The following is a 5,116-nucleotide window of genomic DNA, read 5'->3' as shown; positions in this document are numbered from 1 at the left end:
ATGCCATTTTAATGTCAACATAGATGCAAAAGAATTGAACAAATACAATATTAATTCTTACTAAAAACTTTAAGAAAATTAAGTATAGAAGGATTCTTCCTCAAACTGATAAAGGGCATCTCCAAAAATCCCACAGGTAAGTCATACCTAATGGCTAAAGAGAGAGTTCTGTTCACTTAAAATCAGAAACAAAATATGGATGTCCACAACTATCTCTGCTGTTCAACATTGTGTGCCAAACAATTAGTAAGGAAATACGAATAAAAAAGACATCTAGATCAAGAAGAAGAAAGTTTTTGTTCACTGGCAACCTGTTCATATACATGAAAAATATGATGGAATTTAGAAGAAAACTACTTTAATTAGTGAATTTAGCAAGATTGCTACAAATATAGAACAGTAATTATATTTCTGTATATTAGCAACAATCGACCAAAAATTAAAATAAAAATTAACATTCAGCATAGCATCAAAAATATGAAAATAGAGACCTGAATAATTGCTGAGAAAAGTTAAAGAAGAAAATTAACTAATATGCTTTGGAAGACTCACTGTCATAGAGATGTCAGTTCTTTCCACGTTGGTCTAAACTTCAATGCACTAAAAATCCAACGGGCTTTTTTTTTCTTTGGTAGATATTGATGAATTGATTCTAAAAATCCATATGACAATGCAAAGGACCAAGATTAGCTAAAGGAAGTTGTCTTTTTTTTTCGAGTTTAAAAAATAAGAAAAAATTGAAGAATGACACTACCTGATGTTCAGACTGATAATTCAGCAGTAATCAAGACAGTAAGAAACTAGTATCAAAACAGATGAATAGTTCAATGGAACAGAATAGAAAATTCAAAATAGATTAATCTTATATGGATGATTGATTATGACAAAAGTGCAGTGGAGAAAGGATATCTTTTTAACTATGCTGCTGGGACAACTGAGTAATGAAGTATATTAAAAGTGATCTTCATTTTATACCTTGGCCCATGTCTTAGCCAGTTTTGGCCGCTATAATAAAATAGCATAGACTGAGTGACATAAACAGCAGAAATTTATTTCTTACAGTTCTGGAGGCTGGAAGTCAAAGATCAGGGTGCTGGAATGTTTGGGTTCTGGTGAGGACCCCCTTCCGGGTTGTCGACTGCCAACATCTTCTTGTATCTTCACATAGCAAAAGGGGCTAGGGAGCCCTGTGAGGTCTCTTTTATAAAAGCACTAACCCCATTCATGAAGGCTCCACCCTCAGGACATAATCACTTCCCAAAGACCCCAGCTCCTAATATCATCACACTGGACATTAGAATTTCAACATGTGAATTTTGAAGGACACAAACCTTCAGACCATAGCAGTACATATACAAAAATTAACTTCAGATAAATCATAGACTTAAACACTTAAAACTATAAAACTTCTAGTAGAAAACACAGGGAAAGTTCTTTAAAATTTGGCTTAGCCAGATATTTATTTGATATGACAATAAAGAACACACTGATACACTGGATTTTGCCAAAAATGAAAACTGCTTCTTCAAAGACACTATGAGTATAAAAAGACATAAAGAGCTCATACCTTGGAAAAAAATATATATATCCCTCTAAAATCAACCCTAAGATAACAAAAATCCAATTTAATGTAGACAAAAGATTTGGACATATGCTTTAATGAAGATAAATGGGTGGCAGATAAGCATGTGAGTTGATGGTTAACATTCATCATAAGAGAAATGCAAATTAAAACAATATATACAAATATAAACTTACTAAAATGGCTAAAAGTAAAAATATTGATCATATGAAGTGTTGGTAAAGAAGTAGGAGTACTGAAACTCTCTTACACTGCTCATGGGAAGTAAAATTGTACTTCTGCTTTGGAAAACAGTTTGTCAATTGCTTAAAAAGGTAATTGTACACCTAACATATCTTCCAGCCATTCCACTTCTTGATATTTACCAAAGAGAAAAGACAATATATGTCTAAAGGTAAAGACTTACACATGTATGTTTATCGCAGATTTATTTGTAATAGCCAAAAAACTTGAAACAACCATCCAGATGAATGGCTAATCAATCTGTGCTATATCCTTACAATGGGATACTACTCAGCAATAAGAACAAATAATTGATAAATAATAAAATATAAGTAAACTCCAAAATAATTAGAGTGTGAAATGAAGAGGCTATACCCCCTCATCTAAATAAAGAGTATACACTGTACAATTCTATTTAGATAAAACCATAGAAAATACAAAAAACATAAAATAAAAGCAGATCATTGGTTCCTGGGATGTAGTGGAATGAATGATGGGTAGAAATAAGGAGTACTTTATAAAGGGCCAAGGAAAATTTGGAGGGATAATGCATGTGTTCACTCTTGACTGTGGTGATGGCTCTATGGATTTACAAATGTTTCAAGACTTAACAAACTGTACACTTTAAATATGAGTAGTTTGTTGTATGGTAAGTTTAAAAAGCATACCAAGTTTGTGAAGTATGTTAGAGCTTGTAGCCTTTTCACATGTTATATAGTGTGATGTTTTTACCAATTTATCCCTCTTTAATCAGGGCAATTGTATTTCATAGCGCCCCAGTATTAGCTAAGGTCATGCAATTTGCTTAGAGCTATGGAATTTGAAGAAAAATATATGTCAGTTCTAGTCGGAAGCTTACTAGAGTGTGCGTTCTTCCCTTCCTCTCCAGTTGTAGAAAAACATGTTGACTGCACCGCCTCATCCCAGCGCATGGATTTTCTGACTTGTTCCGTTTGCAGGGAAAGCTCTTCCCTTGCTCTCTGTCTGGCTGGTTTCCTCACCTCTTTAGGTGAGGATTTCGTTTCATAGTCTTTTTTTAGTGAGGCCATTCCTGATTACTCTTTTTAAAATGTCTACCGCCACCCTATATTTGTCCCCTCAACATAACGTATTCCCATTCCTTGTTTTATTTTCCTTCACAGAACTTAAAATACGGGGCACACTCTCTATCTCAATGATTTGCTTATTTTCTTCTTCTCCTATTTGAACACCGGAGTTGTCTGTGTGTTTCATTTATCACCACTCTGTCTCTTGTCAAGGCCCAAACAGCGTCTAGCTCTTGATCCTCAGTCAACCTCTCCAGCCTGGACCCTACAGAGATCTCTTGTTTGTGAGAACGGACTCCGCCACGTGATCTGCCTTTGGGGGCAAGTTCTTTTCTCTGGCCTTAATTGCCTCAAGGATGGACGTCTTTAAACCACTCCCATAACATTCAGTATGGCTGTATTTTTCCTGTTGTCATAATTGTAATACCTTTTAGCTTATAAACAGCCTATCTGCTGAGTGATCTTTCCGGATATTTTTCCATGGAAATTTATGCACATTATGAGACTTCTAAATGGGAAATATCACATCTGTTATTTTCCATTTAGTCATACGTGAAAAGTCCTGAACTATGTGAAGTCAAAGGGTAACTCGTCTGTAAAACTGTATACAGCGCTAGAGACGGTGATAGGGTCATGCTTTTAGGGCACTGCCCTTAATTTCTTCATCATTTATTGCAAGCAGCACAATTCCCTTCAACAACCAGCACCTATCAATATCAATTGTGTTTCCAATTTTGCCCTGTACGTCTGTCAGTGATGAGCAAATGCCAGAGGCAGATGCTGCCAATCCAGCTTCTATACATATAAATGTCTGTAGGTTTCCTTTTTTTTCCTCTTCTTCTTCTTGATGTCTGAGTTCCCTGGCAGTAAATTGCCTGTTATCATTTCTTTTTCTTTTTTTTTTTTTAACTAAATCTCAGTTGCAGTTGAAGCTATATATTAAATTTGGTGGTAAAGAACTTCCGAAGAGAGTGTTCATTACTTGTCTCCAATCTTCCTCTCAGGTCATGATATCAGCGACATTAACTCTGGATTCCTTTTAAAAGTATTAATTTAGAACTGTGTGATACTGTCTGAGCTGTGAAATTATCTGACAGAAAGGCTTCACAGTAAGTATGAAGTTTTAACAATAAAATAGTCAATGTGTATGTATGACACCTGGTTTGTTAAATCTTTGTATGTCGTGCCTGAGCTGAGAGCCCTGATGGGTTTGAATGTCTCAAAATGGTCTTTTGCATTGATTCAGGAAAAAAACACTATCTTTGAATATATATGACCTAGCCCTTAAAAAAAAATCATCCATTTTTATCAATTTTTAAGACTGAATTTAATGTCTTATAAACTGTATGAAAACAGTTATCTTCACATCCAGAGTTCAAGGATTCTAGAACTGACAAGTAAGGTGATCATATTTACTATTTTTCCCAGAACTATTGGGTTAGCCCATGACAATCCCAATTATATATCTCTTGACATGGTGACTTTATTAAACAATGCTTCGATTTTATTGTCTACAGTGTCCTTGTTTGGAAGTTAAATAATGAGGTAACCCAGGCTAACATTTATTTATTCCTCCCTGTATCCATTCCTTTTTCCATTTTCTGAGTGAATTTTTGTTGAGTCCAGATGAAGAGCATGCATTCTCTGTTCTAGGGTCAGAGACGTGATTCTGAAAGAAGCAGACACAGCTTTCTCCCTCTCAGGGAGCTTGCTTTTAACACGTGCGTAGAAAATAACAGTGAAATGATGTGTGGAACATCTGAATATAGGAATGTGGTGGAAAGAGAACTGTAAATATGGAAAGAGAGGGAAAAGCCACCACTGAAAAGATTATGATTAAGTCTCAATGACAGAAAGAAAAGATCCAGGTAGAAGATTGAAGAAAGATTCTTTCCAGTAGAAGGAAAAGCAAGGAGAAGTGCTCTAAAGTGAAAACTGGTTTGGAGTGGTGCCGGGCATGAGGTCAGTGTAGATGGAGGGTGGTGTGTGGTGTCAGAGGAAGGGTATAAAATTAGTTTAGAGCTTTTCAGATGGGCCAGATCATATTGTGCTTTGTAAAAGATAACACAAATGGTGTAGTTCTTTAGTTGAAAAAATTTTTTTAAGAGAAGTGTTTTTTCAGATAAAACTTTTTTTTTTGAAACCAATATAAAACAAACAAGTAACAGCAAAATAGGGCCCTGAGGGGGAAAAGTTAATAACAAAAGATCTGGGAAAAATTCTCCTTTTAAAAGGTAATGATACAGTTCTGGAAAGAAGATGCTAC

This window comes from Ceratotherium simum, chromosome 14 (assembly GCF_057802395.1).
Source record: "Ceratotherium simum simum isolate JZ-2026a chromosome 14, ASM5780239v1, whole genome shotgun sequence".
NCBI classification, from domain to species: Eukaryota; Metazoa; Chordata; class Mammalia; order Perissodactyla; family Rhinocerotidae; genus Ceratotherium; species Ceratotherium simum.
The sequence above is the reverse complement of the archived record's forward strand: the minus strand, read 5'-3'. Positions refer to the sequence as shown.